This window comes from Chrysemys picta, chromosome 16 (assembly GCF_011386835.1).
Source record: "Chrysemys picta bellii isolate R12L10 chromosome 16, ASM1138683v2, whole genome shotgun sequence".
Classification (NCBI taxonomy): domain Eukaryota; kingdom Metazoa; phylum Chordata; order Testudines; family Emydidae; genus Chrysemys; species Chrysemys picta.
In genome coordinates this window covers 14488398-14507874 of record NC_088806.1, presented here as the reverse complement: position 1 = coordinate 14507874, position 19477 = coordinate 14488398, and the positions used below count along the sequence as shown (strand labels likewise).

General features: G+C 50.5%; 1 protein-coding gene and 1 long non-coding RNA gene across 24 annotated transcripts in view; one reads left to right on the top strand and one right to left on the bottom strand.

Annotated features, from left to right (window-relative positions):
- Window positions 1–1723: 1723 nt before the first annotated feature.
- On the bottom strand, window positions 1724–17422 carry LOC135976002 (uncharacterized). 2 transcript variants are annotated; one of them, XR_010593237.1, is made up of 4 exons: window positions 17285–17422; window positions 12884–13255; window positions 5042–5357; window positions 1724–3866 (listed from the first exon to the last, which is right to left on the bottom strand). It is a non-coding gene; the product is annotated as an uncharacterized LOC135976002 (long non-coding RNA). The 2 variants fall into 2 exon arrangements; XR_010593236.1 differs by lacking the exon at window positions 17285–17422 and adding an exon at window positions 16526–16662.
- The window catches only part of PKNOX2 (PBX/knotted 1 homeobox 2), a 658041-nt gene continuing 653403 nt past the window's right edge, over window positions 14840–19477 (top strand). For 11 of the 22 annotated variants that reach the window (XR_010593235.1, XM_065570189.1, XM_042851995.2 and 8 more), the window contains exon 1: window positions 14842–14987. The gene's annotated coding sequence lies outside the window, so the exon portion shown is untranslated. Of the gene's footprint in view, window positions 14988–16980; window positions 17123–17367; window positions 17490–19477 lie in introns of those variants that run through there. The other 11 variants (XM_065570188.1, XM_042851988.2, XM_065570191.1 and 8 more) reach the window with 5 other exon arrangements.

The window sequence follows — 19477 nt, the reverse complement described above, 5'->3', positions numbered from 1 at the left end:
TGTGATCCCTCCGGAGGCAGAATTAAGGCTGGGCCTATATGTCCTGCTTGGAGCAGCACCTTAACTATGCATTTGCTGGGTTTGTAAGTCGGGTTTGTTTGTTTTTCCTTCTCACATGAACATTTCTTCCAGGGAGATGTGGAGAGGTTGTAACCGAGCATTTCCTGGATTCCTAATGTTTGAGTTTGGGGGTTTGAAGTCCCATACCAGTCCTGGCCAGGCACAGGGCACTGTTGTAAGGCACCAAGCGTAGATTCAGCATAATGAAGGCTTTTGTAAATGAATTTCCTTTTTTAAAAACAGGTGACTGAACCAGGCTGCAGGAGGCTCTGACATCTCTGTCAATGGAGTGGTTTAACCTCTGGGATACCCGGGCTTTGCAGACAATACTGGAGGTTTCTTTAAGTCTCGGAAAGTTGAATTCTGAGGTCATCCCTGACAGTGTTCCAGAAACAGCCCCCATTGGAGGGAACGGCATACACAACGGCTCCTTAAGAGTCATCATTTCATCAAAGGACTGACAGGCTAAAATACCCACTACACTGACACAAAACTACCCTCAAACCCGTACCAGGCCAAGTTCATAGAATCATAGAATATCAGAGTTGGAAGGGACCTCAGGAGGTCATCTAGTCCAACCCCCGGCTCAAACCAGGACCAATCCCCGGTCTCTATACAAACCTTGTAAGGACTGACCCAGCCTTGTGCCCTGGCTCCCCAGCCCAATTTTCCATATCCCCTGGGTCTTTCTGATCCTTGCACTCCCTTCAGCCCCTGCCCAACAGAGATCCAGCCCCCTCCCCTTACACCGCAGGGACAGTGCCAACTTTACTGCCATGCCCATAACGCCTCCCGCAGCTCTAGGTCTCCTGCACTTCTCCTCCACACCCAAGAAAGCTTCAGCCCACTCATTGCTCCCTGGACAGCTCTGGCCTTTTTCATGTCCCAAATCGTTCTGGGTTTATTAACACAGCCCCTTGTGAGATGCCGGCATTTGGATATCCCCATTTACTGACAGGAACTGAGGCACAGAGACAAAGGCCACCTCACGACTTGCACCTCCAAGGACTGTGCTTGATACAGTTTGCTCCATATCACTCAGAGTGCGTGGCAGACCAGCCCTAGAACCCACTTCTTGTGGTCCTAGTATGTGTCCCTTAACCACAGGTCTATCTTCTCATTCACTACGCACCCATTTCAACGTGTTCAAGTATTGCTAGGCAAAACTGTCTGTGCTTAACATAGAGCAGCATGGAGGTGGTCACGTAGGAATAGCTCCATTGTCCAGATAACACAGCTAAGCACATAAATTCAGCTTACCCTTTCAGAGAGACAGGGTGGATAAGAATTGGTGCTGCTGTGTGAGGGTGTGACGTTCCCCTCTGGTGTGATCTGGACAGGTGATCTGCTTGGTCACTCCAATCCTTGACTCTGGGAGCCAGCCTTACCCTGCTCTGCTGTGAGAACCCCCGCTCCTGGGCTGTTCACGCACGGCCTCTGGCATGTAAACTGCTCCTTGGATTGTGCAATTGAATGACACTAGCCAATATCTCCGGTCCCAGACACAACCCTAGGAACCTCTGTCTTGCAGTGTCCAGTCATGCCAGCTGGACGCTGCAAGCTTATATGAGTTTGTCAATTTAACAAAGACCTTGATATGTACCAGGCTTGTTATCCCAAGGAGAGTCTCTGACAGGCTTCAAACCAAATGCACTGCTTCAGATAGAATAAACAAACAGATTTATTAACTATAAAGATAGATTTTAAGTGATTATAAGTCAAAGCATAACAAGTCAGATTTGGTCAAATGAAATAAAAAGAAAACGCATTCTAAGCTGATCTTAACACTTTTAATGTCCTTACAAATGTAGATGCGTCTCACCACAAGCTGGCTGATTGCTCTTCAGCCAGGCTCTCCCCTTTGATCAGCGCTTCAGTCGCTGGGTGGTGGTGTCTGCAGATGGAGGTGGAAGAGAGAGAGAACATGGCAAAATGTCTTTCCCTTTTATCATGTTCTTTCTTCCCTCTTGGCTTTGCCCCCACCCTTCAGAGTCAGGTGAGCATTACCTCATTGCAGTTCCAAACTGACCAAAAGAAGGAGGGTGACTCCCTCGAGAGTCTAAGAGATTCTTTTATTGCTGCCTAGGCCAGTGTCCTTTGTTCCTGTGAGGCTGCACTGGGTTTGTCCCATCCATGCCCTCATGAGGTGTGAACTGCCCCTCTGCTCTTGAAGAGCTTTTGCCTGGCCTTGCTTTAAGCCATGAGGATTCATTTTCAGTCTCAACTATATTCATGAAATTATAACCTATAACATTACTATAACGTCACTCTAACAATTATTATAATATCAATATAACAACCATGCTCAGTGCATCATGCGCCTTCTGAAGACACCTGACATGACAAATTTTGCATTGGATACCACACAATCATTTTACAAGGATGAACATGGGGGTGCTGGGTGTTCCCCCGAGGTACAGAGCATCATAAAAAGTCCTTGGCTCTCCTAGGAGTGACTTCATGGACCGTCTCTCACGCCCCCAACATAAGTTCAGGCTGATCTAACAATTTGCATCCTCTCAAATCTGACAAAATTTGGTTTTAAAAATAAACTTCATTACAACCTTAATTAGCAGAACAGAAATTCCATCACTTAGAACCACAGCATCTTCATCACGGATCAGCAACTGAGTTTGAACACAAGGCCTTCCGAGCTAAATGCCTTCTCTTAACCATTTGAACTAACACACTTTTCAAGTGGGCTGCATAGCCATTTAATGACCAAGGATGGTGGGAAATCAGAATTCTTGGGTTCTGTTCCTGGATCTGGAAGGGAAACATTTCTATTGATTTCAGCAGTGGCTAGAAAACATATACAGTGATCAACTTTGTGGCAAAAGACGGTGTTAGCATTCAAGTGACTTGGGTCTATACTATTGGAGAGTTGAGTTCTAATCCCAGTTCTACCTGATGTGACCTTGTGCAATCTCAGTTAGTTTAAATGTAGTACTGGAGAAATGAGAGTTGTCTGCTCCTAGCATAATGAACCTTTGGCAAAAATAAGGGTTGTAAAACATGCAGCTATATTGATAGCAGTCAGCAGCAGAGGAGATTTGGGCCATGTGTACACTACAAAATTATGTAGACCTAAATTATGCTGGCACAAAGCTGCTGCAGTTATTACATTGCTTCTGTGTGTCCACATTATGCTCCTTGTGTCGGCAGTGCGCGTTCTCACTAGGAGCGCTTGTATCGATGCAGAGAGCAGTGAACTGTGGGTAGCTGTCGCCATGTAGCGCCGGGTGTTTTGGCAAGGTTTTTCAATGTTTCGTGGGGCTGAAACGAACCACACAGGGTGTCTGGTAGCATGGGTTCAACTTCCTACAATGCAGTGTTCTCTATCTCATAATTTCATCGGCATCCCATGATATTTTGTGTCCTTTTCAAAATCACCTGCACAAACCTGAATGTCCCTCCTCACTGTCTGTCATCTGTGACAGAAGCATAGATCTTGTACAGCTCTGCACTAGTGTGATGAGTGTTGCGTGCATATCCACCTGATTCTCCAGTATTTGCAGAGCCACAAGGGGAGCCACAGGGAACTGATGATTCTCTGGAGGCTAGCTTGCCATGGGACATAAAAAGAAACAAATCAAAGGTGTTGGTGGCATTCACAGAGCAGCTTCAGACAGTAGAGTGCCAGTTTTGAGCCCAAGAAACAAGCACTGACTGGTGGGATCGCATTGTCATGCAGGTTTGTGATGACGAGTAGTGGCTGCAGAACTTTCAGATGAACAAGGCCACATTCCTGGATCTGTGCACCAGACTCGCCCCAGACCTCCAGCACAGGGACACCAGACTGAGAGCTGCACTGACAGTGAAGAAACAAGTGGTGATCACACAGTGGAAACTTGCAACACCAGATTCTTACTGATCTGTTGGGAGTCAATTAGAGTTGGGAAATCCACCACAGGGGCTGTTGTTATGCAAGTGTGCAGGGCCATTAATCGCCTCCTGCTATGAAGGACTGAGACCCTGGGCAGTGTGCAGGACATAATGGATGGTTTGCAGCAATGAGGTTCCCAAACTGTGGCGGGGTGATGGATGGCATGCACATCCCAATTTTGACACTAGACCACCTTGCCGCTGAGTACATCAACAGAAAGGGCTACTTTTCTATGGTAATGCAAGTGCTGGTGGATTGCCAGGGATGCTTTACTGACATCAATGTAGGCCAGTCAGGGAAGGTGCATGACACACGCATCTTTAAGAACACAGGACTGTTTAGAAAGCTGCAGGCAGGGACTTTCCTTCCTGACTTTCTTTCCCGATGTTGAAATGCCAGTAGTTATCGTGGGAGACTCAGCCTACCCCTTGCTCTCGGGGCTTATGAAGCCACACACCAGCCATCTCGACAGCACCAAAATGCACTTCAACTACAGGCTGAGCAGGTGCAGAATGATAGTTGAATGTGCCTTTGGTCATTTGACTGGTCGCTGGTGCTTTCTGCTCATGAGACTGGATCTCAGTGGAAAAAAAATTCCAATGGTTATAGCTACCTGCTGTGTCCTCCATAATATCTGTGAAGCAAAGGGGGGAAACTTCCACAGTGGAGGTAGAATGGCAGTCTGCTAATTTTGAGCAGTCAGATAAGCAGGGCTATAAGAAAAGCTCAATGAAGAGCTATACAACTCAGCGAGGCTTTGGAAGACCATTTTAATTGTGAGTCAGAGTAGTGTGTATTGCTGTAGTGTATACAACCTGTCCTTGCTCTTTTGAAGCCCTGTATGAACCCTTTGGTGATTGCTGTGTGTGTGGTAATATAACATTACCAATGCACGTATTAAAATTGTCTGTGAATGATGCCAGCACCACCCAGCATATGTTGTGAACTAATAAAGAAGAATTATATTTCTAAAACCAGACTTTTATTGCCTAACAATGCAAATAGAAAAACATTTATAACTTAATAAATTAGAGGGAAAAAAACTTATGAAGGGGAAAGAACAATCATTTCCATTTCAGATACCTATACACTGACCTGTGAAAGACATGTGAAGCTGTGAATGTCTTTAATGTCCCAGAAGTGGAGGGGTAGGGGTAGTTCAGCAACCCCTGATGCCATGGGGAATGTTGCAGGGGTGTAGGGAGGTCCCGATATGCAGTTCTTTATGGGCTGCAGAGAGAGGTTAGCATGGGATTGTTGAACCTGCAGGTCCACCAGAGTCTGCAGCATGTCTGTCTGCTGCCTGAGATGTACAAGCATCTCCTGCTGCACATTCCTCTCCTTTTCCTGTGCCTTTCTCCTCTCCGCTCTGTCCCTGTCCATGTTGTCTGCAAGAGTGATCCTCCAAGTCCTGTGGATAATGGTGCCAGTATTCAGTTCAATTGCCCTATACACACTCATGCCCATGATCTACCCCCATCATTTCCTCCATTCGCCCCCCACCCCAGGGCTGTATTCATCACGGCTGGTGCTGTGAATGCTCCTGTGCAGTATAGATCCCAAGGAGAAATGAGACTGTAGTGCTTACAACTTGTGTGGATCAAGGGGAGTGAGTTCAGTATCCTAAGTTTAGATTTATCTTGAATACACTGAACTCTGTGTATTGTACCTTCAGCAGCTGTAAATGTGGCCTTGAGGGACTCTCCATCCACACCAGTGGAATGGCTGAGCCAGAAAAGAAGGGAGGAAGGGGACTTGGGATGATATGTCCCAACAGTTCCCCAGTTCCCTCAGCCTCTCCTCGTAAGTCACGTGCCTCAGCCCCCTAATCATTTTCGTTGCCCTCCGCTGGACTCTCTCCAATTTGTCCACATTCCTTCTGTAGTGGGGGGACCAAAACTGGACGCAGTACTCCAGGTGTGGCCTCACCAGTGCCAAATAGAGGGGAATAATCACTTCCCTCAATCTGCTGGCAATGCTCCTACTAATATAGCCCAATATGCCATTGGCCTTCTTGGCAACAAGGGCACACTGTCGACTCATATCCAGCTTCTCGTCCACTGTAATCCCCAGGTCCTTTTCTGCAGAACTGCTGCTTAGCCAGTCGGTCCCCAGCCTGTAGAGGGGCATGGGATTCTTCCGTCCTAAATGCAGGACTCTGCATTTGTCCTTGTTGAACCTCATCAGATTTCTTTTGGTCAAATCCTCCAATTTGTCTAGGTCACTCTGGACCCTATCCCTACCCTCCATTGTATCTACCTCTCCCCCGATTTTAGTGTTATCTGCGAACTTGCTGAGGGTGCAATCCATCCCATAATCCAGATCATTAATAAAGATGTTGAACAAAACCGGCCCCAGGACCGACCCCTAGGGCACTCTGCTTGATACCGGCTGTCAACTAGACATTGAGCCGTTGATCGCTACCTGTTGAGTCCCACAATCTAGCCAGTTTTCTATCCAGTTTATAGTCCATTCATCCAATCCATACTTTTTTAACTTGCTGAACATAGGAACATAAGAACGGCCATATTTTCTGTCTTGTTTTTCTTTAATCTGGAAAACTTGCAGTGTATGTTCTCACGTATCAAAAGGACACTGCTGAAGTGTTCCAAATAGCATTTTCAGGTGCCCAAATAGACCCCGGAATCACATTAAAGTTGCCACCCCCACCAAAATCTGAGATGGCACTCCTGACCTTGTCTTCCTTGTCCGTGCTCACGGCAGGGACCTCCGAGTGTCCACGGGGCTCTTGGTGTGTGGGTGTGGGGGGGAGTTTGAGGATGGCTCTTTGTAAAAGCAGCAGGTCTGTAACTATGCACCAGAGCAACTGTTAGCCTCCCTGGCCTTCTGGTACGCCTGAAGCAGCCCCTTGGCTTTCTCACGGCACTGCTGGATCCCTCCTATAGCCCTTGTACTTCCATGACCCAAGCGATCTGCTTGTAGATGTTGATGTTTCTATGGCTGGATCGGAGCTGTGCCTGGCAGACCCAGGAGATCCACCATGTCCTGTGTACTCCAGGCAGGAGTGCGTCTGCAGCGTGTAGCCAACCTGGTTAGCTGGGCAGTTGCCAGGCATGCTCTAGAGTTGCTAGGTGTGTTCTCCAAGCTGGGCAACCAGGACATAGCATTTCAAAAATGCAGGGCTTTAAAGGGGAGGAGCAGTTCCCTGGCCGCTGGGCAATGGAGTTCACAATGGTGACCAGAGCAGTCAGGGTGGAGACACCTCCTGGAGACCACGAACAGTTGATGGAAGTAACACAGGGTCTACACTGACACTGCATTGACTTAACTACGTCGACCTTGACTCTACACCACTCGGGGACGTGGTGTTATTAAGACAGCGTCATGGGGCAGTTACAGTGGCCAGAGCTGTAGATGTAGATGAAGTGTAAATGCATACACGGTTAAGTCAATGTAAGCTGTCTTGTGTTGACTTAACTGTTTAGAGTAGGCCAGGTCTTGGCTCCTGATCTCAAGGCTCCCAGCCTATTTCATCTTCTTCAAGGCTAAAGGGTATATTTTGTAGGGGAGGATCCCGCTAACCCTCCCCCCCCCCCGCACAACTCTGACCAGGAGTCTGTGCACAATGCTGGTGTTCCATGAAGGGATCACAGTGGTCCAGCACACCAGGAATACAACCAGGGCCAGTGCTACCATTTAGGCAAACTAGGCGGTTGCCTAGGGCACCAAGATTTGGGGGCGCCAAAAAGCAGTGCCCCCAATTTTTTTTTACATCGTTCCTACGCCCCCTCCCCGAGCGCGCAGTCGCAGCTCCACTTCTCCCGCCTCCCAGGCTTGCAGCGCCAATCAGCTGTTTGGCACCGCAAGCCTGGGAGGGGAGGAGAATTAGAGCGGGGGCAGTGTGCTCGGGGAGGAGGCGGAGCAGAGGTGAGCTGGGGTGGGGAGCTGCCGCGGGGGGGGGGGTGCCTCAGGGCAGAGGGGGGGAAAGCTGCCGCGGGGGGCGGGGAGCTGCCGCAGGGCTGGCGGGGGGGACGCAAGGTGAAAGTTTCGCCTAGGGCGCCAAACTTCCTTGCACCGGCCCTGAATACAACTTTTCCAGTTGTCAGTGTTATTCTCTCTCTCTCTCTCTGTATAATTAGGGCTGTAAATTAATCACAGTTAACACAAGCAAATAATGAAAAACAAATTAACTAGATTTTAAAAATAGTTGCGATTAATCACAGTTTTATGTGTTACTGTGAAAGCAAACTGCAATGTCCGTGCAGCAGCGATCAGGTGTGCTGTGACTCCAGGATAGCTGTGATGGCTCATGGATGTCCAGTGATCACCAGTCAAAGCAACAGCTAGTGCATTTTTCAGAAGCTCCAACTTCGTAGTTTTCTCGTTGTGATACAGGTCCTGATGCAGCGCTCCTCCAGAGAGCAAAGTATATGACTGATTGGAAGATGCAATTTGAATAACATCTCTTAGCCCTCTGTCATTTACAATGTTGAGTGGTCTGCAGTGATAGCTATCCACTTTGCAATAGCATTGGTTAACTTGTTGTACTTTGTTTGATCCATTGGCTTGAAGCGACCCTGAAACTCTGTAAGCGTACTCTGTCGCGGCTGGTGGGATTCATTTGCTGCTGGTGGGTTACCTGTAGCACAAGAACTGGAGGTGAAAGCATGTTTAGCGCATAGGTGGTACTGCAGACTTGAACTACATGGATGGTACTAGAGCTCAGCCTTGCAATAGCTACCAGATAATCATCTTTTTATCCAGAGAACCATCCGTAAGTTTTTTAAAAACAGACTTCCCATTCAAAAGACCTGAACTTTTGCTGCTTTGCTCCATTAACTTTTTCTGATATTTAATCACTCCAGATCATGAGAACACAGTAGAACTGTACCAATGTCCGCCAAGCGATGAAGTACAGTAAGTTAAGAGGCTCAAAACGGAAGTGTGCAATTAACACTTGTTGAAAAATAATGAATTAATTTGTTTTGCGTTAATCATTTGCATTAACTGCTATTAATTGACACCCCCCCCAAAAAAAATTCTACATTTGTACGTTGTACTTTCACAATAAAGATTGCACTACAGTACTCGTATCAGGTGAATTGAAAAATATTATCTTTCCTTTAGCTTTTTTACAGTACAAATATTTGTAATAAAAATAATAATATAAAGTGAGCACTGTACACTTTGTATTGTGTTTGTAATTGAAATCAATATATTTGAAAATTCAGAAAAACATCCAAAAATATTTATAATACATTTAAATTGGTATTGTATTATTGTTGAACAGTGTGGTTAAAACTACAATTAATTGCAACAATTTTTTAAATCTTGTGATTCATAATTATTTTTTAAAAACCATTTGACAGCCCTGAGATATAATATGGTGTTTGTAAGTTGATAGGGAATGTTTTATTGAGCCCAAATCATTAATAGTTACTTGATCTGGGGCAGGGAGGGCTCCTAGTTTATATATAAGTATGCACAAAAATCTATGTTAAAAGAATGCTGAGTTTCCAAAGACAAACACTCAAAAGTTAGCAAATACCAGAATTAAGTTTGCCTGTGCAACCTTAATTTGGTTCCCCCCTGTGCATATGCATTATGGTACAGTCTTTAATTATAGAATCACATAATGTTTTTCCCACAGGATGCCTGCCTCATTCAATGCACAGGATGGACAGTGCTCACTGAATGAGTAGTTATTCAGTAATTTTTATCCTCATCATTCAATCTGTGGCCCCAGGCCTTACTTACTGCACACCAATCAAACCCTGCACTGATTGCAAAATTAATATCCTCCTGGGATTTTTACGAGGTTTATCACTGATATGAGTGCTTCACAAACATTAATGAATTATCTTCTCAACCCCCTTGTGGAGAAAGGTGATAGTACCTATTTTACACAAACATTAATGAATTATCTTCTCAACCTCCTTGTGAAGAAAGGTGATAGTACCCATTTTACAGATGGGTAACTGAGTCACGGAGAGATTGAGACCAAAATTGTGAAAAATATCCAGTAATTTTAGGTGCCCAACTTGAGACACCTACGACCTGACTCTTCAGAGTACTTAGCACTTTATATGTTCAAAGCCCAGCTCCCATTGACTTCCCTTGTAGCTGGGGTAGGGTCTTGGAGGAATGGATGGAGTGGGGGCGGGGCCTGGGGCGGAGCGGGGGTGGAGCAGCCCCCGGCCACTTGGTAAGTCGGCACCTAGGGGCAGAGGTCCTATAAACAACAGCCTCCTTGACTATCCAACCCTGATTTGCTCCCAGAGCACTGCCCATCTTGTACACTGACTGAGGTAGGGGTACTTTGGAAAAAATACTCTGAGATCATGTAATTAAAGACTATATCATAATGCATGTGCACAAGGGAGCTGAATTAAAGTTGCACAGGCAACTTTAATTTTGCATTTCCTACATTTTGAGTGTTTGACTTTGCATCCTTAATGTCCTTTTAATGTAATTTCCTACGTTTATTTTTTAAAGGGAATTCTCTCATGTGGCATCTAAATGACTTCAAGACTTTGTAACATGGCCAAAACACTATATTCTTCCCTCACATCATTCCTGAAAACAGTAGAGCCATTTTAGCTAAAACTTTTTTCTACCCGAGGAACATTGCAGCCTGAATGGTTAAAATTTGGCAAAGTTAAAATCATCTGAAAAAGGTTCTTACAATGGAAGGTGTTAGGCAACCTTAATTTATAGGCAACTTCTAGCTCTGCCTACAATCCTTCTGAACTATTTGAGAATACAGTAACTTCTCGCTTAAAGTAGTTATGTTCCTGAAAAATGCGACTTTAAGTGAAATGATGCTAAGCAAATCCAATTTCCCCATAAGAATTAATGTAAATGGGGGGGGGGGGTAGGTTCCAGGGACATTTTTTTCACCAGACAAAAAAAGATATTAGATAGATAGATAGATATACACAAAGTATAAGTTTTAAACAAACAATTTAATACTGTACACAGCAATGATGACTGTGAAACTTGGTTGAGGTGGTGAAGTTAGAGGGTGGGATATTTCCCAGGGAATGCCTTACTGCTAAATGATGAACTAGCATTCGGCTGAGCCCTGAAGGGTTAACTCATTGTTGTTAATGTAGCCTCACACTTTACAAGGCAGCACGAATGGAGGGAGGGGAGACAGCATGGCAGACAGAGACAGAGAGACACATTATGTGTATGGGAGAGAGAGAGAGAGATGCGCATTGCCCCTTTAAGTACACTGACATCACTCTAAGTACATTGCCTTTAAAAAGATCAGGAAGTTGAGACAGCAGCTGCCGCCAGCAAGCTCTCTCCATCCTGAGCCCTGTCCTGTCCCCACCCTGCTCTATATGGAGAAGGGACAAGCAGGGGGCAGGAGTAGGGGGAAGGGGGACACCCTGACATTAGCTCCCCTCCTCTAGGGTTACCATATTTAAACAATAAAAAAAGAGGACACTCCAGGGGGCCCTGGCCCCGCCCTTTCCCCACCACATGGCCCCGCCCCAACTCTGCCCCTTCCCCACCCCAACTCCGCCCCCTCCCCTGAGTGCCCCGCATTCCCCCTCCTCCCTCCCAGCCATGCGAAACAGCTGCCCGAGCGCTACCGGCTTCACGGTTTGCCGGGCAGCCCCTAGACCTCCAGACCCTGCACCCCCAGCCGGGCGCTTCCCCTCCGGGCTCCGGCTGCGCTGGGGAAGCGCCCAGCCGGGGGCGCAGGGTCTGGAGGTCTGGGGGCTGCCTGGCAAACTGTGAAGCCGGTAGCGCTCGGGCAGCTCGGTGTCTGGGGGGAGCAGCAGCCGCCGTCGCCGCTGCCACCACGGGGGAATCTGCCTGCTGCTCGCAGCCTGCCGGAGCCGCTCTAAGGTAAGCAGGGGACTGGGGCAGGGATGCCGGCAAAACAAAGCTGGGAGTATTTTCCCGGACATGTTCGGCTTTTTGGCAATTCCCCCCGGACAGGGATTTGAGGACCAAAAAGCTGGACATGTCCGGGAAAATCCGGACGTATGGTAACCCTACCCTCTTCCCCCCTCCCCTGCACAGCAAGCAGGAGGCTCCTGGGAGCAGCTCCAAGGCAGAGGGCAGGAGCAGCACATGGCAGTGGGGGGAGGAACAGCTGAACTGCCAGCAATTGGTAGCCTGCTGGGCGGCTGCTGCACAGGGAACTCAGCGGAGTGGGGAGCTGCTGGTCCACCCTGGTTCCGAGCCCCCACCAGCTAGCTACAATGGGCTGCAAGCAGTGGACAAAGCAGGCGGCTGCCAAACAACGTTAGAAGGGAGCATTGCACAACTTTAAACGAGCATGTTCCCTAATTGATCAGCAACGTAACAACGAAACAACGTTAACCAGGATGACTTTAAGTGAGGAGTTACTGTATATAATTCTTGCATTGTTTTGCCATACCACATTTCATGTTGTTTGATACTGTACATACTGAAAACAAATGAGGAAAAAAACAGTTCTGTGAGCACAAGTGATCAAACCCGCTTTTTGACAATTTCCCATAAAAATAAATGCTTCATTTATCTGTCATCTCTGACTCACCTTAATTGTGGCTTGATCTTTCATTTCTTGTACCCAAAACTCACAGTGATTTTAATGGGAGTTTTTCATGTACAAAATGCTGGATCCATCACAAAAAGGGATCATATTTCTAATGTTTCAAGCTGGAGAAGAAAAGTGCACTGGAAGCGTGAACATCAGAACGAAGCATTTTGTACATGAAAAACTCCCATTAAAATCAATGTGAATGTTGGGTACAAGAAATGAAAGATCAAGCCACAATTAAGGTGAGCCAGACAAAAATACAGGAGTGTGGATTTGTGTGAGGAGAAGAGGTTGTGAGAGGAAAGGCCTAGAGCTTGCATTCAGGCTGTCTACACTGCAAGTTTATAACCCCACAGCAGAAGCCTGAGTCAGTTGACAGGCCAGCAAGGGGTGTTTAACTGCAGTGTAGACATACCCTGTGTATACTGTACCTTTCTTTGGATGCTGGTTTTATCATTTTCTTCTTTGCTGCTTTAGAAAAAAATAGCACCCAGAATTAATTTGGAACTATTCCTCAGGTAGACAAAGTAGTTCAGTTTTACAGTAATGAAAAGAGGACCCAATGCTTTACTTTTCAGAGGATCTCAAATCTCTGGTTCTATATTGGCATATCATAGAAAATCCTGAAAGAAACATTTACATCTTGTAAGAAGAGGTGGGGTGGTGGTGGTGGAATCCAAATAATCTTTTGCAGTCTGTCCAAATTCAAGGTATACTAACAATCCTTCAGTGCCACATCAAAATATAGAAAAAGCTACATAAGCCCCGACTTCTTGCCTGGAATCTTGTGCAGTCACTTTCACCTGTACAAAACAACAAACCAAATCAGAATCTCCCACAGACCCTTGTTGGTGGCAGCTGGCAGTGTTTTACATCTACTTTGCAGAAGCAGCATAAATGACTACCCCAAGTGTAAGGCACTCATGCCCTCTGTAGATACAGAGGTCAAATTCTACGAACATGCAATCCACACTGAAGTCTAAGAAGTTCATGCATTTGTAACCAAGAGCAGTATTTCTTCTTTGATATTTACCAGGCCTGGGTAAATAGTGGGAAACAAATATTTGTTAAATAATTGAATTAAAAAGCTGCAAAATCGTTCAAATAAATAATGCGATAGATATTATTATTCAGTCGGCACTACTAGTGCGGGGTGAGGGGATTTTGTATTTATTAAAATACACGCCTAGTGCAACCTCTGCATCACTTTATACTGGATTTGTGTCGGTTTTGTTATTGTTTTAAAAATAACTCTATCACAGATGCCTCTCTCTATTTAATAGACTTCACAATCAATCAGGAACACTTCTGAAATTAACACCTTTGACCTGTGAATTAAACTCTCTAGTTTATCTATTTTTGTTGCTCCTTGGAGGAGCAAATCCTGGAATCATTTTGTTTAAAGGAAGGGCGGAAGAGAGAATTTATCATCTCCCTTCTGAAGTTTTTAATGGACTGATTTCTCTTTTACAATTCCAATATATTATTTTGCACGCAGCAGAGTGTAAAGTAATGCACTTCCTGTCAGTAAAGCGACTGGGGGCGCATGTGTCAAAGCAGAGGGATAGCTCAGTGGTTTGATCATTGGCCTGCTAAACCCAGGGTTGTGAGTTCAATCCTTGAGGGGGCCACTTAGGGAGCTGGGGCAAAATCAGTACTTGGTCCTGCTAGCGAAGGCAGGGGGCTGGACTCGATGACCTTTCAAGGTCCCTTCCAGTTCTAGGAGATGGGATAGCTCCATTATATATATATATATATATATATATATATATAAATAAATCTAGGGTGGGGGAGGGGAAGCATTTACAACATCTACACATAGGTGTTGGAACTAGGGGTGCAGCTGCACAGCCTTGCTTAAAGTGGTTTCCATCGGGGCCCTGGAACAATGTGTATAGTGGGGGTGCTGAGAGCCATGGAACTAAACTGTAACCCCTGGATATGATGGGAACCCCTTCAAGCCAGGGGGTGCAGGACCCGTAGTTCCAGCGCCTATGGTTTTCCATTATATCCAGGGTTTACAGTTTGGCTCCCTGGCTCTCAGTACCCCCAATGTACACATTGTTCCAGCTCACCCACATCTAGGGGGTGGGATGAGATTTTTAAAATTCCCTTTGAAAGGAGTAAATAGGAAACCAAACAAAAGGGTTGGGGAGCTTGAGCCCCTGGCACTGCACTGTCCTGCTGCTAATGTGTTTTCCAGTCCCAGCCCTGGGAGTCTCCCAACCCGGCCGCTGTTTGGCGGGTACGGGGAGTGCGTGAGCTGAGCGCCCCGCGACAAGAGGGCCCGGGCTGGCCCGGCTCAGCCCCGTGTCTCCGCGATGGGCTGGCTCGGGATGGGGCGGGGGACGGACGCCGCCGCGCTGCTCGGAGCACGCCGGTAGCGGCGGCCCAGGCCGGCCCGCTAGAGGGAGCCAGGCGGGAGCCGGCGCGGGGCGGGGGCCGGGCCGGGCGGGGCCGTGACGCGCGGCGGCGGGCGGTGAGTATAGGCTGCGCGGCCCGGCCGGTGTCAGTGTGATGAAGATTGGCGTGCAGGTAAGCTGTCATTCAGCGCGGCCAGCGCGCACCCAGGGGCGGGCAGAGCCGGGCAGGGACCCGGCTGCGGGCAGGGGATGCTAGCGAGGGAGCCGGCCGCGCTGCGAGGCTGGGCAGAGGCGCTGCAGGGCAGGCACGGGCGGGGGGAAAGGGCAGACGGTGATGGGTAACCCCGCATGTGGGGCTGGCGGGTGCTGTGCAGGGGCAGAAGACGGGTGCGGTCTGGGTGGGGGCAGGGGGTGCGAGATCGGCCCGGGCTCGAGGGGCAGGGGGTGCGGCGGGGTAGGTGAGCTGTGCAGGGCAGGGGGTGCGGGGTCGGAGGGGGCTGGAGAGGCAGGGGATGCGGAGTCGGAGAGGGCTGGAGGGGCAGGGGGGTGCGGGGTCGGTGGAGGACAGGGGATGCGGGGTCAGAGGGGGTTGGAGAGGCAGGGGATGCGGGGTCGGTGGAGGACAGGGGATGCGGGGTCAGAGGGGGTTGGAGGGGCAGGGGGTGCTGGGTCGGTGAGCGGTGGAGTGCAGGGGGTGCGGGATTGGAGGGGGCTGGAGGAGCAGGTGGTGCGGAAAGGGCAGGGGGTGCGGGTCGGTGAGCGGTGGAGAGCAGGGGCCCAGGGGTGCGGGGTCGGAGGGGAATGAAGGGGCAGGGGGTGCGGAGTCGGAGAGGACTGGGGGTGCGGGGTCGATGGAGGGCAGGAGGTGCGGGATCGGAGGGGGTTGGAAGGGCAGGGGATGCGGGGCGGGTGAGGCGCGGGGCTGGAGCGGTCGCTGGCTGAGGGGCATAGGGCAGGACCGGCTGTTTCTGCACTTGACTCCCTCCCCGTGGCTGCAGGAAGCTCCGGGCCGGGTTTCGCTGCCGGCAGCTGGGCAGGCTAAGCCGTGGGGCCCGGCTCCCTTCGCGGGCCAGGCTGGGGGGTAGCGGCGGGGCACTGCCTGGCGGAGCGGCGGTGATGGGGGCCGGCTGGGCATGCGGAGAGCAGGCTGCGGGAGGCGCAGCTCCGAACCCTGGCCTGGGAACCCGGGCAGCGGAGGATGGGCTGCCCGGAGCCGCAGCTCTGGGCCCGGGGGTGCGGAGTTTGTGCGGGTTGCGGGAGCGGGCTGAGGGGAGGGTTTCGGGGCAGCCCCGCCGCGCTGCGCTCCCAGTATTACCCCACTGCGATGGGCTGCGGACCCGGAGCTCCTGCGCCGGCGGCCCCCAAGGGGTCGGTCCGGGAGGGGAGAGCCCGGGGACCGGACAGGAACTGGGCCGACCCCGCTGTTCTCCCCGGGCGGCTCAGCCGCGGCTCGCTGCAGACTGGGCAGCCCCAGGCTGGCGCGTCGCGGCTCCGCTCGCCTGCCCTAGTCACACGCGCCCCGGGGCTGGCACCGCTGCCCCCGGGAGCCCCGCTCACCCACCGGAGGGAAGGGGACCGGGTGCTGCCCGGACCAGCCCCAGCAGCGGGCGAGGCTGCCCAGAGCTGGGCCGGGAGCCGAGGATAATCGCTGCGGCCGAAGCCCGGGCAGGCGGAGTGCAGCGGCAAGCCCGGCGCTCCTCGAGGACTGACCGGGCTCAGCAGCGCGGCGGGCAGGGAGATGCGGACTCGCCCGCACGCCGGCTGCTCCGGGCTCGCTGCAAGCCAAAGCCCGCGGGAGCCGGGCTGGTGGCCGCCGCAGCGCCGCGTGTAGGGGCTGGCCGGGGGGCTCCGGCGCTCCACTGCGATGGTCTCCCTTGGCGAGCTGCCCCGGGCACCGCGGGGCCGATCCCGGCGGCGGGCGCTGTGCGGAGCCCTGAGCGAGGGGCAGGCGGGGAGCAGCGCCTCTTGCCGGGCTGCTGGGGGCTCGGCGGCCCAGGCGGGGGGCGCGGGCCGTGCCCTGCGGACACGCTGATCTCTGGGGGCAAGAGGAGGAAGCTCCGCCGGGCGCCGTCTCGCAGTCAGGCCCGTGTCGCTTGGGGCTCTCGGCTCCAGCGGTGCCGAGCTGAGCCCAGGCTGGCGCGACGCGCCGCGGACCGGCGGTAGCAGCCTGCTCTGGCCGCCCCGGACCCCGCTCTGCCCGCCGCGCCGGCTCGGTGGGGAGGGACTCGGAGCCCCTGGCGTGGAGCTGGTAGCTTTGTCCCGGCCGGTGTCTGGCTTGGCCCGGGCTGCGCGCCGCAAAACCGAAGGGTGAGTGAAATCACTATTCCCGGGGCAGCAGCCGCGTCCGAGAGGCCCGATCACATCCTCCCGGGTGAGCGAGGGCAAAGCTCGGCCTAGTGTCCGCTCCCCCTCCCGGCTCCCCCAGAAACGCGCCAGTCAGGGGGATATTCGTAGCCTGGCGCTTTGTACCGTAGCTGCCAGAGCGCTCGGCTGCAAGGATCTGTCCGTCCCCTGGCACAGGAGCGGCGGCTGCCCTGCGCGTGCCTCGCCCGCCTGTCACACCCACCCCAGCCGCGGTTACCGGGGCGTGCGAAGCCTGCCCACGCCGTGTTCGGCTGTAACCGAGCCACTGGCGGGGAAGTTCGGCGGCAATGAGTGTCCCAGCACATCAGGTGTAAGCCAGTGAGGGGATCGGGAGAGCCTCTGTCCCGGGAGTAGCCGATCCGACAGGCATGAAGTTCTGCCTAAACTTCCGCGGCCGTCAGGAGTGGGTGGGACTGGGCCGGCTTTGGCACTGAAAATGTCCCGTCTGGTGCTGTGCCCGTTCGGGCCAATGCGCGCTGGAGCCGACGTGTTGGGTTTGAAAGTGCTTAGGGCCAAAGCGGAGAGAGGGCAGTTCAGTTGTGGTGTGCGGCTAGGCAACGCCAAGAGTGAACAAACAACGTGAATGGGGGGAAATAAATTAACTTTAACCATGGCTTCGGTTTTACTAAAATCTGTATGGGCTGAGAAGAACAGGGCCACCCAGAGGATTCAGGGGGCCTGGGGCAAAGCAGTTTTGGGGGCCCCTTCCATAAAAAAAAGTTGCAATATTATAGAATACTATATTCTCGTGGGGGGCCCTGTGGGGCCTGCCCCACTTGCCCCTCCTCTGGGCTGCCCTGGAGAAGAAGAATCTTCCTCAAACGGGGCTAAGGCGAGAATAGATGGGATCAAGTGTCCTACTAAACACACCTTTGCCTTTTCAAAACAGCTTTCGCTTCTCAGAACCTTTGTCTCCCCCCATAGTTCAGCCTACCCTGGGTTTTTGAATGACACTCTCGGGCTTTCTCTCAAGCGAAAGGGGCCGAGCAGCAGTGCAGTAGCGGTTTCTTTTCCACGCTGTGATGCATGGGGCTGCTGAGATATGTATACATGAGTGATGCAGTTGCTGGAGGTTCAGAGCCAGAAGGGATGTACCTGGGACAGGAAGGAAAGTGTGTGGATTAAATGAAATGCAGAGCAGGTTCCAGCAAGAAGGAAGAGTGACTGGAGGAAGACAGGAAAAGGAATATGGAAAGTCCGCAAAATCAAACTCACTGATAGACTTGCCTTTTGCCTGGCTTGCTCAAGTGCTTTTATCTTCCTGCAAATTGAACCGTGTGAGGGGCTGCAGTGCTTTGCTGAGAGCAAAGTTGTCAAAATATGTCACCTTGTGTACCGAGAGAGTGCGAGTGTGAGACGGGCAGGGGACAGGCTACAGGACAACTCTTTGTTTGAGTGCTGGTGCCTGGTTCCCATTGTTCCGGCAGTGCTGGGCTAAGGACCTAAGCGCCAGACTCCTTGGATTCTGTTTTGAAATGAACCTTTTAAAATCGATTTGACGATTCTGTGCGCACAGGGCCCTTGGCAGGTCATTAGGAATGCTGGTTGGTTTAGGTGCTAGTCCTGGATTCACAACTGTGTTGATCATGGGGCTTATTGGGTATGTTACATACCAGTTGAACTGACCTAGAATATTATAATGTTGCAGTATTCAAAATCTTGCCCTTTCGCCTGCAAGCCTGTGTTAGCAAGTGTGAATGGGAGGCATTTGTGGAAATCTCTGGAAGAACTGGATTTACTGCTCTGGTGCGGTCTCTGAAGTCTCACTTCAGATCTTATTCAATCCTGAGTTTTCACAAGTGGTGCAGAGGAGCCCTCTGCATTTTGCTTTCTTTATCCCCTTGAGTTCTGTTTCATGCCGAGGACTGAGAGTCCTTTCTTACTGAGTGTGTCATTGCATTAGGTTATCTAGCTGAAGGCCTAGAAAACGCTGGCTTCAGCCAGAGTCTGGTCCCCCCTCCACCAGGGCAAATCCAGAGTAACTAGAGTTTTTAAAAAATATTTTAGATTATACCAGAGAGACTCTGGAGTAGCTGAGATCCAGGTTTGGTGCAGAGTTTAAATTAAACAAAACCCCAGTGGCATTAACACCAACGGTTGTAAAAGTTCAACCTCAGTGCAGTTTGCTTAAAGCTATGTCTCCTGGAGGCTTTTGTTTAGGTTGCAGCAGAGTTGGCCTTCCATGGTTTCTAGTTACATGAAGCGTCTATGAAGGCCTTTCAGCTAAGATCTATCTCACTAAAAACACATCCCTCCGTGTAACAAGAAACCCTAAACCAAGCAGGATATTTTAAAACT